Source organism: Mauremys reevesii, linkage group 4, assembly GCF_016161935.1.
Source record: "Mauremys reevesii isolate NIE-2019 linkage group 4, ASM1616193v1, whole genome shotgun sequence".
NCBI classification, from domain to species: domain Eukaryota; kingdom Metazoa; phylum Chordata; order Testudines; family Geoemydidae; genus Mauremys; species Mauremys reevesii.
In genome coordinates this window covers 142,193,011-142,205,553 of record NC_052626.1, presented here as the reverse complement: position 1 = coordinate 142,205,553, position 12,543 = coordinate 142,193,011, and the positions used below count along the sequence as shown (strand labels likewise).

The following is a 12,543-nucleotide window of genomic DNA, read 5'->3' as shown; positions in this document are numbered from 1 at the left end:
AACAGTGCCAGGGAGAATTGTTAATGATGTGTGGTAATGGGGAAGTGGTTCTGTACTTAGGGGACAGAGGGTGAGATGGGGGAAAGAAGATAGGGAAAGGAAGGGGAAGAGGACCCCTCACCACTTGACAGCTGGGTAGCTGTGCAGGCAGGGTTCTGTAGGTGTCAAGGAAGAGGCAAACGTAAGGAGGGATTTAAAGGACAATAAAAGATAGTGGCTGATGGATTTAATCCCATGCGTAAGGGGCTGCATCGTGGGAGAAAGCACAGAGCTATGTAAGGGAAAAACTGATGGTGGGCAGGAAAGGCTGAGAATGCAGGTGGAGTAAAGATGGAGGTCAGTGTCACGCTAAGTTACTAGAGTATCTAGGTTGCAGGGGAGCACTAAACTGAGAGGGGCCTTATGGGTAAAGACAAAGGCCCAGATCCTTGAAGATATTTAGCCATCTAACGTCCACTGATTTCAGCGGTGGTTAGATGTCTAAAGACCTTGGAGGATCTTGGCCAACAAGCTCACGTTTGATGGGAAGGTGAAGGGGGAGCCTGTGGGGGGGACTCAGGGGCTGACAAACACAGACCCACAAGCCAGAAAGATGATCTTAGCAGCAGCCTTCTAGGAAACTTGAGGGAAGCAGGGCTGCAGTAGCCACAGCCAGAAAGGAGGAGGTTTGAACAGTCAAGATGTGAGATGAAACTTTTGGCTGCGTGGGCAGGAGGGAAAGGCTGGATGAACCTCTGTGATATTAACATGAGAAGGAAATTCTTCCGATGTCATCAATAACTAGGGATATAAACTTGATAACTTGCACACAATAGTATTAAGAGAATTGGCCAATTCTCTGAACTATTGTTGATTTTTAACAAATCTTCCTATTAAATTTATTACCATGGTGCCTAGTAGCCCTAGTCATGGACCAGGGCTCTATTGTGCTAGGTGCTGTATAGACACAGAACAAAAAGACAGTTGCTGCCCTGAAGAGCTTGAAACTGTGGAGAAGTTCCAGAGGATGGGGGGGGAGGAGGGGAGCTAAAGTCGTACCAAATGCTTAAACAGAATAAACTAGGGAGGGGCTGCGGGGGAGGGGGAACAGCAGGGCTGGACCGGGGGCTAGTCTCCCAGGCCAGGAGCTTAGGGGCTGGGCAGGAGGCTCCCACGGGCCGGATGTGGCCTGCGGGCCATAGTTTGCCCACCTCTGGACTAGATCACAAAGGTCCCTTCTAGCCTTGGAATCTATGAATTTATGAAATGGCAAGATTTTTAGACAGAGCCTGAATACGTGGGTGTACTCTAGAGAGGCCAAGCCACAGCTGCAGCCCAGACTACGACCTGAGTGGGAGGATGGCAGTGCAGTGTGCACAGTGAAAGGAGGGGTTGACTTGGGGGGAAAGAGCAAGAGCTCAGTTTGGGCCATGTTGATGACTGGATGGCCATGTGAAGACATCGGAAAGATGGGCTGAGGTGCTGGATTGGACAAAGGGGGTGTGATAAATGAAGGGAGGGGGTAGCTCCCTTTTATGGACACCCACCCGGCCAGTTAGCTATAAAATTCCTCTTTGTAGCTGTTCTCTCCTTGCTTTACCTGCAAAGGGTTAAAAGTCTCACTGCTGTGCATAGAAGTGAGTGGGCACCTGACCAAAAGAGCCAATGGGAAGGCTAAAACTTTTTAAAATTGAGAAAACCTTCCCCTTTGTCTGTCTGTTGTTGTTCTCCCAGGGAGAAGGAGACAGGGAGCAGTTATGTTGTAAGAAGCTTAGGCCAGGTATGAAAACCCATCAGTATATTATACCTAGACACTACTCATTTGAAACCCCAGATATGCAAGTAGATCAGGAAATGTCTAGGAAGATGCGATTAGGTTTATCTCTTTTATTTCTTTATGGCTTGTGGATTCCTCTGTGCTAACCCCAGGTGCCGTTGTTTTGCTTGTAACCTTTAAACTGGACCTCAAGAGAGCTATTCTTGATGCTTAATCCTTGTAGTTGTTGGGGGTTTTTTAATCTGGCAAAAGCCTAAGTTCCCAGATGTATTTTCTTTCTCTTTTTTTAATAATAAAATTTACCTTTTTTAAGAACAGAATTGGATTTTTGTCTCTTAAGAGGTTTGTGCACATGTTGTTTAATTAGCTGGTGGCAACCGCTGATTTCTTTTTTTCTTTCTTTCTCAGCCCTTTCCCGGAGTGTGTGTGAAAGGGCTTGAGGGTACCCCACAGGAAGGAATTCCTAAGTGAGCCTACCTGGTCTTTCAAAGGGGGTCTGCGCTTGGGTGGTGGCAGCATCTACCAATCCAAGGTCAGAGAAAAGCTGTAACTTTGGGAGTTTAATACAAGCCTGGAGTGGCCAATATTATTTTTTAGAATCCTTGTGGGCCCCCACCTTCTGCACTCAAAGTGCCAGAGTAGGGAATCAGCCTTGACAGGGGGAGAGCTCATGGGCAGAGAGGGAGAGCTGTGTGTCGGAGACTTCACTCTTTAGGGCTGCAGGCCATTGGGTCAGTGCTGTGGTTGGGTCTGACAGGCAGGAGACAAATAGGGACACCAAAAGGGGGATTGTTCTCTCCCCCCCCCCCCACAATCCATTTGCATTCGGATCAACTGTGGGGGGCGGTGAGAGGAGTCCTTTGAGAGGAGTGGAGGGCTCAGGTGGAGCCCTCCCTCTCTGAGTGGTGAATTCAGGCCTCTCCACTCGTTCTGAGTTCGGGAGCGGGAGCACTCCTAGAATTCACAGCAAGTGGCATTGGCAGGCCTGTCATAACTATAAAGGGAAGGGTAACAACGCTCCTGTGTACAATACTATAAAATCCCTCCTGGCCAGAGACACCAAAATCCTTTTACCTGGAAAGGGTTAAGAAGCTCAGGTAACCTGGCTGACACCTGACCCAAAGGACCAATAAGAGGACAAGATACTTTCAAATCTTGGTGGGGGGGAAGGCTTTTGTTTGTGTGCTCGTTTTGGGGGTTGTTCACTCTTGGGACTAAGAGGGACCAGACGTCAATCCAGGCTCTCCAAACCTTTCTGAACAAGTCTCTCATATTTCAAACTTGTAAGTAACAGCCAGGCAAGGCGTGTTAGGTTCAAAGTTACAGCAAACAGAGGTAAACACTCTAGCAAAAGGAACATTTACAAGTTGAGAAAACAAAGATAAACCTAAGGCTAGAGGGGGTTCCGCTGGACTCTTTGAATCTGATTACCCTGTAAAGTTTTTCCATCCTGATTTTACAGAGATGATTTTTACCTTTCTTTCTTTAATTAAAAACCTTCTTTTTAAGAACCTGATTGATTTTTCCTTGTTTTAAGATCCAAGGGGGTTCGATCTGGACTCACCAGGAATTGGGGGGGGGGGGGGAAGGAGGGGGAATGGTTAATTCCTCCTTGTTTTAAGATCCAAGGGTTTGGATCGGTGTTCACCAGGAAACTGGTGGAGAAGTCTCTCAAGGCTACCCAGGGAAGGGTTTTAGTACTTGGGAGGGAGATATTCTGGCAGGGAGGTAGACAGAGTTTCCCAAATGACTCAAATAATTTGGGTGGTGGCAGCAAAACCAGATCTAAGCTGGTAGTTAAGCTTAGAGGTTCTTATGCAGGTCCCCACATCTGTACCTTAGAGTTCAGAGTGGGGAAGGAACCTTGACAAGGCCACAGCGCCAGACTGTGACCCAGTGGCAGGGCTGGGGGAGAGGGGAAGCATGAAGGGGGCACAAATGAGGTAGGGGAGGCAAGATCTAGGCGGGAAGGAAACTCATGGAGACTCGAGGATTGAGGTCACGAGTGAACACCCCCAAGCTGTGTGCTGGATTTCAGCACCGTCAGCCAATAGCCCACTCTTCCCCACCGCATAGGATGAGGAAAGGCGCTGTGTTCAGTGTTCTCTAGAGCAGTGGTTTTCATCCTTTTTTTCCTTGCGATCCAGTGGAAGAAAAACACTTATCCCCATGACCCAAACAATATCATAAAATCACAACAAAGGACAGTACATGCTAGCTTTAACCACTTCACTTCACGTTATTACTAAAATTAGACAGCGATGTTACTTGTAAAACATTTTTAAATACAGCATAAATACAATAAAAAAGACAATCAGGTTGAGTTTCACTTACTTAATATGATGGGTGGACCTGCCTGTTGTTCATGATCTCGTTCCAGTCTGGATCACAAGATGAAAGGCTACCCGCATATCAGGTGCGCTGTTGAGTCGGTTTCTTTCTTTTGTTTTTAACCTTATCAAAGTCGAAAATCCCAGTTCGCACACGTAGGGTGTTGTGAACCATACCAACAACAGAGGACTAATCTTAGTTAACAGTGGATATTCTTTGAAAACACTTATCGAAGACTATGACAAATTTAATGTCTTGGGGCATGTTTTGAGTGTGATAACATGGGTGAGTCACAGCAGATCTTTTTCTTGTTCAGGCATGACGTTTAGCTCCGTTATTAAAGTCAGGATTTTCAAAAGCAAAAAGATCTTTCACCCAATGCCTTTCCTTCAAATTTTCAAACCCCTCTGCTGGGAAGTAGCAACTAAAATGGTCAGACAGAGCAGTAAGATGTAACTGTATGACACTTTTAATTTCGTTCACTTTTTCTCCACTGATGCTGTTCTCAGTGTGTTGTAGCAGTGTTGGGCTAAGTATGTTTCAGTTGTGCTCGCCACAGTGCTAATGACTTTTGGAATGCTTATATCTGTTCACAGTTCAAAACAAAGACTTCCTTGTAACTTCAAATACAGTTAGTTTAAAATTGAGAAAATGTCAACTAGAGATGACAACTTTATTAACCAACTGTCATCATCAAACAAATTTGCCAAGTTTGTTTCTCTACCAGAAAAATATACAGTGTGACAACACCGTCTGTTTTTTCCCCAAATACAGAACAGAAATATTTATTGAACACTTCTGCCTTTTCTGCATTATTAGTGATAATTCTAGCATTTCCATCTAGTAATGGACCAATACCATTATTAGGATTCTTTTTGTTCCTAATATACTTTGAAAAACTCCTTCTTATTGTCCCTAACTCTTGGCCATAGATTTCTTTGTATCCCTTGACTTCCCTTATCCATTTTCTACAATTCCTAGCTTCTGATTTATATTCATTATTATCAACTTGCCCTTTCTTCCATTTATTATATATCATTTTTATAGCTGCCTTCACTTCCCCTCTAAACCAGGTCATTTTTTAACTAATACGGTCTTCTTCCTTAATTTTGGCTTTTGGGGCCTCTAGTAAAGTGTTCTCAAATAATTATCATTCATGTTTTTTCCTGATTAAATTCTTCCTTCCAGCTGATTTCACTCATAATTGTTTTCAGCTTTGTGAAACTGGTCCTGTTAAAGAAACGTGTGTGTGTGTGTATATAAAAAATCTGATCTGGACTTTACTCTGTTTGCACGTTATAAATGTTATCAGATCACAATCACTTTTACCTAAGTTATCATAAATTTTTAGTTCTCGTCAGTTCCTATGTGTCTGTCAAAACGACGTGTAATATAAAATGCCCTGTGTTGGATGCAACACTTTGTGAGTTAGGAAACTGTTATTTATAATATTTAGGAATTCCAAGGATGTTTTAGTACTGACAGCATGAGATCTCCAGCATTTGGCACTCCATGATCATGCAACCTTTTTTTTCCTACAAATTATTGATAGTTGTGTAAGGAGCTGCTCATGTTGTTCCCTAATGTGATTTGGTGGGCTGTAGCAGACATTAATTAATACCCCATCTTGTGCTTTATCTACTAGGATCCACAAGCATTCAAGGTCATTTTCTTCCAAGTTATCAGTGACTTGGAAACAGGTAATGCCATTTTTGACATAGAGGGCCACTCCTCCTCCCCTTTTGCTCATTTGATCCTTCCTAAATAGGTTATGTCTTGGAGCTGATTGTAAACATCTTCAATTTGCTCATCGTCATAGTCTGTTGTAGGGGCGTAGACTTGTACCACTGTGGCCTGGTCTACACTAGGGGGCGTGGTCAATGTAAGATACGCAACTTCAGCTACGTGAATAGCGTAGCTGAAGTCGAAGTATCTTATTTCGACTTACCTCCTGTCCTCATGGCGCGGGATCGACGGCCGCAGCTCCCCATGTCGACTCCGCTACCGCCGCTCACTCTGGTGGAGTTCCGGAGTCGACGGACAGATGGAAATAAGCCTGCTGGACATTGGGCGGCATCCTAACACTGAATTCTTGATATCTTTATGTACAAGAAATCCTACACCATTGACATGTTTGTCCTCTCCACTGTAATGTACATGGCCTTCTTCCGTTAGTGTCTCTCCAAAGTTCTTCCATCGGACCTCAGAGATTCTTAGGAGGTGCCAGGTGTATTGTTCCATTTCGTACGTGAGTTCTTTCAACCTCCCTAGCTGTCTCAATGTCCTTACATTCCATGTGGCTATGGTGATATTATCTCTTCCACGGATCCTCTTTGTTGGGGTTACACCAGTAGTATACTTGTCGCATCCGTCCTGATGGGAGACGGATGGCGCGGTCATTATTAACCTGGGCTGTGACCAATCTGGTATGAACATGGTTGACTTGCTCATCATATGATATGTCTTGGGCAAATTTCTAACCTGGCAGAGTACATCCCTCTCCAGGCAACCCCCTTTTAGTCACCTCTTACGACATGCAGGAGGAGCAGTGGGCCTATTCTGTCCCCAGACCCTGATTTTTACAATCAGCTCCAAGATATCATTGATAAGGTACACAAGAAAGATATCCTGATTGTACAGGGAGATTGGAATGCTAAAGTGGGTACTGATGCACAGGCAGATTGGCGAGATTATTGTGGCCCTTTCTGTAATGCGGTAACCAATGAGAGAGGATTGAGATTTTTGGAGTTTGCCATCTATAACAATCTGGTTCTTGCAAACACATTAGGAGCACATAAAGCATCCAGAGAATCAACGTGGCATGCACCCGATAGTCTACATCGCAGCCAGATCGACTATATCATGGTGCAAAACCAGTTGTGTTCTGGGATTAACAGAGCTAAAACAAGAAGCTTCACCAGTGCTGATATTGGAAGTGATCACGACTTTGTGATGCTAAACTTTTGGCTGCAGCTAAGGAAAATTGTCAGGCCAAAGTTCACCAGAACCAAGTTTGACTTAGAAAGACTCAGAGACCAAAACATTGCAGAGTCATTCCAAGCAATAATCGGCGGAAAATTTGCCTCACGGCTTGCTCTAGAGGAGGATGTAGAAACAATGACCAACAATTTCAATGCTGTAATGAATAAGGCAGCAATGGACATCATTGGGAAATGCTGTAAGAAGACAAAACCATGGTTCGCAAATGAAATATTACAAATGTGTGACATTAGAAGAGAACTCAAGAGAGACAAGAACAGCACTGAGGGAGCTGGTAAATACAAAGCAATTGGCAGAAAGATCAAGAAAGGAATGAAGGTGGACAAGGAGATATGGATCAAAAAACAATACTCTAAAATTGAAGGGTATATCAATAATAAAAATAGCAAACAAGCCCTCCAGATTGCAAAAGATCTGACAAAGGAAAGATGGACCAAAGCTAACACAATTCAAGACAACGAAGGGAACAATCATACAGAAGAAAGGGACATCATCAATAGGTGGACAAACTATTGCTCTGATCTATACAACCTAACAAATGGAGATCCTAGTGTCCTAGACCGCCCAAATTCAACAGAGGAGGATGACTTTCCAATACTGCGTGAAGAAATGGAGACAGCTGTGAAATCACTCAAGAACGGTAAGGCTACAGGTATTGATAACACCCCAGCCGAACTGATTAAATTCGGAGAAGAAATAGTAATGGATGTACTCACCAAGAGCTGGCAGACTGGTGAGCGGCCCTCCGCGTGGACACAGTCACTAATCATCACTCTGCCAAAGAAAGGCAACCTGCAACTGTGTCAAAATTACTGGACCATAAGCGTAATTAGCCACCCCAGCAAAGTGATGTTGAAAGTCATATTGAACAGATTGAAGCCACAGGCAGAGAATATCATCGCTGAAGAACAGGCTGGCTTTCGTGCTGGAAGAAGTACCACAGAACAGATTTTCAACCTTCGTGTTCTATGTGAGAAGTACTTACAACACCAGCAGGATATCTACCATGTCTTTGTTGACTTCAAGAAGGCTTTGACAGAGTATGGCATGAAGCTCTCTGGGCAACCATGAAGTAGTACAATGTTGGTCATAAGCTTATTCTTACCATTAAACAGCTGTATGCCAAGGCCAACAGTGCAGTTCTCATCAATGGCACAACAGGAGGGTAGTTTCCCACCACTGTTGGAGTCCGGCAAGGCTGCCTTCTTTTACCCACACTGCTCAACATCTACTTGGAGCACAAAATGACTGATCACCTAGAAGATCACATATGCACAGTCAGCACTGTGGGCAAACAATCTCAAATCTTCAGTTCGCTGATGACATTGATGGCATGGCAGGAAGCAAGGATGAACTTGCCAACCTTGTGAAACAATTGGATGAAACCTCCACAAAATACGGCATGGAAATCAATGCGGAGAAACCAAGCTGATGACAAACAAACGTGATGGGATCAGTCATATATCACCGTCAGTGGACAATAGCTGGAGACAGTGAAACAGTTCAAATATTTGGGGGCAATCATCACTGATGAAGGATCAAAGGCAGAAATTCTAGCAAGAACTGCGCAAACAACAGCAGCAGTGGCAAAGCTAAAACCAATTTGGAGGAATAAGAACATCTCCCTCAAATCCAAACTGAAACTGCTGCACGCATTGGTCATCTCCATTTTTCTTTATGTGTGCAAGACATGGATCCTTACGGCAGAACTTGAACGGAAAATACAGGTAGTAGAGATACTTCCGTAAAATCCTGGGCATCTCCTACTTCTACCACGTCATTAACGAAGAGGTCCGTAACATCATCACCCAATGCGCTGGGTCATGTGAAGACCTCCTGATGGCAATGAAGAAGCGCAAGCTGAAGTGGTGTGGCCATGTAACAAGATCATTTGGCCTCATAGATGCCGACTCCATGGGGAAAAATTAGTGGGTGCTCTGCACCCACCAGCAGCCAAGCTCCCCACCCCACCTCACTTCCACCTCTGGCTCCCCCCTTGAGCATACTGCATCCCCGCTCCACCACCTCCCTCCCAGAGCTTGCCACCACCAAACAGCTGTAGCAAGCTCTGGGAGGGAGGTGGGAGGAGCGGGAGGAGGTGGGGCCAGGACAGGGATTTGGGGAAGGAGTTGGAATAGGGGCAGGGAGGAGAGGGTGGAGTTGGGGTGGGGACTTTGGGAATGGGTTGGAATGGGGGCAGGAGGTGGTGGGGCAGCGGTGGAGTCAGGGCGGGGCCGGGGGCAGAGTGGTGTCGAGCACCCACCGGCGCCAGTAGAAGTCAGCGCCTATGTTTGGCCTATCCAAGATCATCCTCCATGGGACAGTACAGGGGAAGAGAAGAAGAGGTAGACAGAAGAAGCGATGGATTGACAACATAAAAGAGTGGACAGGAATGGACTTTGGAGACTCAAACACTGACAAACAATCATCAGCGGTGGAGACAATTGGTTGATTGCTCATCAATGATAGTGCCCCAATGACCAATGCAGTTATGGGAGTGATAATGATGATGATGAAGTAGGTTATATCCATTCATTTTAACATCCAGTTGTGGGAATGTTCCCACGGGGTTTCAGTAATACCAACTAGATGAAATTTACACTCATAAATAAGCAATTCCAATTCCTTTGGTTTGTTACCCAGGCTCCTAGCATTGGTGTTTAGGCAATTAATTACATTAATCTCTTCATGTCCTTTGATTCTTTGATTAATTTTTGCGAGGAAGAGGCACCAAATCCCTGGGGCACTTAGTCTTGTAGCTTTACCACAGCAAATCAGAGGGGTTGGAAAAGAGAGCTGAGGGTAGTCCTCTCTCCCCACCATAACCCCAGGGAGCCCCACTGCACCCCAAACCCCTCATCCCCAGTTCCACCTCAGAGCCCACACCCCCAGCTGGAGCCCTCACCCCCCTCCCGCACTCCAAACCCCTCGGCCCCACTCCTGCCACATACATTTTGTTATGTGCACCGATATGGAGGTGATGTGTCACACATCATCTCCACATCGGTGCACGTAACAAAATTAATTCTGCACATGGGTGAGAAAAATTAGAGCGAACACTAGTCCTGATTGGTATAGCTTCTATATAAACCCAACATAGGAACAGGAAGTCATCCATGCAGCTGGGATCCACCCTACTCTGGACTGTGAGCCTTGTGCTTCCTGTTCCCCTGGCTCAAAGTCCTGGTATCCTGATGTAGTCTGACTCCAGTTATAAATCTGCAGTTCTGCTCTCAAGTTTGTCTCCTGCCTCTGATCTCCTGGTAACCTGTCCCTGCCTGCCTCCTGATGCTTGACTCTCAGTTTACCCTCTGGCCTATCTGCCTCCCGGTATCTGACCTGGCCTGGCTCCTGCTTTGACCACTAGGGAAGGTTGCCCACATCTTGGTCCTGAAACTGCCACACTCAACCACGCTGGAACCTGCCACCACCTGCCAGGGAATCTTCTGTGTCACTCCTACTGCCACAGACCCTTCTGTGCCATTCCAGCTGCCATCCTCAACCACACCAGAACCTTCTGCATCACTCCTAGAATGGAGAGAGGTAAATAGTGGTGTCCCCCCAGGGATCTGTTCTGGGACCAGTCCTATTAAACATATTCATAAATGATCCAGAAAAAGGGGCAAATAGTGAGGTGGCAAAATGTGCAGATGATACACAATTACTAAAGATAGTTAAGACCTAGGCAGACTGTGAAGAGCTACAAAAGGATCTCTCAAAACTGGGTGACTGGGCAAAAAAATGGCAGATGAAATTTAATGTTGATAAATGCAAAGTAATGCACATTGGAAAACATAATCCTAACTATACATATAAAATGATGGGGTCTAAATTAGCTGTTACCACTTGGGAGGAAGGGATAGCTCAGTGTTTTGAGCATTGGCCTGCTAAACCCAGGGTTGTGATTTCAATCCTTGAGGGGGCCACTTAGGGATCTGGGGCAAAAATTGGTCCTGCTAGTGAAGGCAGGGGGCTGGACTCAATGACCTTTCAAGGTCCCTTCCAGTTCTAGGAGATTGGTATATCTCCTATTATTATTATTATTATAAAAAGAGATCTTGGATTCATTGTGGATAGTTCTCTGAAAACATCCACTCAATGTGCAGCAGCAGTCAAAAAGGCAAACAGAATGCTGGGAATAATTAAGAAAGGGATAGATAATAGGACAGAAAATATCATGTTGCCTCTATATAAATCCATGGTACACCCACATCTTGAATACTGTGTGCAGATGTAGTCATCCCATCTCAAAAAAGATATATTAGAATTGGAAAAGGATCAGAAAAGGACAACAAAAATGATTGGGGTATAGAACGGCTTCTGTATGAGGAGAGATTAATAAGACTGGGACTTTTCAGCTTGGAAGAGACGACTAAGGGGAGATATGATTGAGGTCTATAAAATCATGACTGATGTAGAGAAAGTAGATAAGGAAGTGTTGTTTACTACTTCTCATAACACAAGAACTAGGAGTCACCAAACAAAATTAATAGGCAGCAGGTTTAAAAAAAAAGAAAGTATTTCTTCACACATTGCATAGTCAACCTGTGGAACTCCTTGCCAGAGGACGTTGTGAAGGCCAAGACCATAACAGCGTTTAAAAAAACTAGATAAATTAATGGAGGATAGGTCCATCAATGGCTATTTGCCCGGATGGGCAGGGATGGTGTCCCTAGCCTCTGTTTGCCAGAAGCTGGGAATGAGCGACAGGGGATAGGTAATCATCAAGTGATCCATTCTGTTCATTCCCTCTGGGGCACCTGACACTGGCCACTGTCGGAGGACAGGATGCTGGGCTACATGGACCTTTGGTCTGACCCAGTAGGGCCGTTTCTTACGTTATGTTCCTACTGCCACAGACCCTTCTGTGCCATTCCAACTGCCATCCTCAACCACACCAGAACCTTCTGCGTTACTCCAACTGTTGTTTCCCCCAAATGTTCTGGAGCCTTCCATATCACTCCAATTGGCACAAACACTTTCACATTGCTCTGACTGCCATTCCTCCAACTGCTCCGGCACCTTCCATGTCACACCATCTACTGTTCCACCAACTGCTCTGGAACCTTCCATGTGCCCCAACTGCTGCCCTATCCCCAACCACTCAAGAACCTTTTGCATCACTCCAGCTGCTGCTTCCTCCCACAACTGCTCTAGAACTTTCCATGAAACTACAGCGGCCATGGAACCTTCTATGTCGCTCCAGCTGCTGCCCCCCCGCAACCACTCCGGAACCTTCTGTGTTGATCCAACTGACAGCTTCCCGCTCCACTGCTCCAGAACCTTCCGCATCACTCCAACTGCTGCCTTCAACCACTCCGGAACCTTCCACGTCACTCCAACTGCAACAGCACCTTCCACATCCCTCCACCTGCTGTCCCACCCCACAGGGCTGCCTGGGGGGGCAAGAGGGGCAATTTGCCCCAGGCCCCGCAGGGTCCCCCACGAGAGTTTTT

The 12,543-nt window shown here is 45.5% G+C and overlaps 1 long non-coding RNA gene across 1 annotated transcript; it reads right to left on the bottom strand.

Moving 5' to 3' along the window:
* Positions 1-6,058: 6,058 nt before the first annotated feature.
* LOC120404692 lies at positions 6,059-12,131 on the bottom strand. The gene is made up of 3 exons (XR_005598120.1): positions 11,926-12,131; positions 10,519-10,615; positions 6,059-6,460 (listed from the first exon to the last, which is right to left on the bottom strand). It is a non-coding gene; the product is annotated as an uncharacterized LOC120404692 (long non-coding RNA).
* Positions 12,132-12,543: the final 412 nt, after the last annotated feature.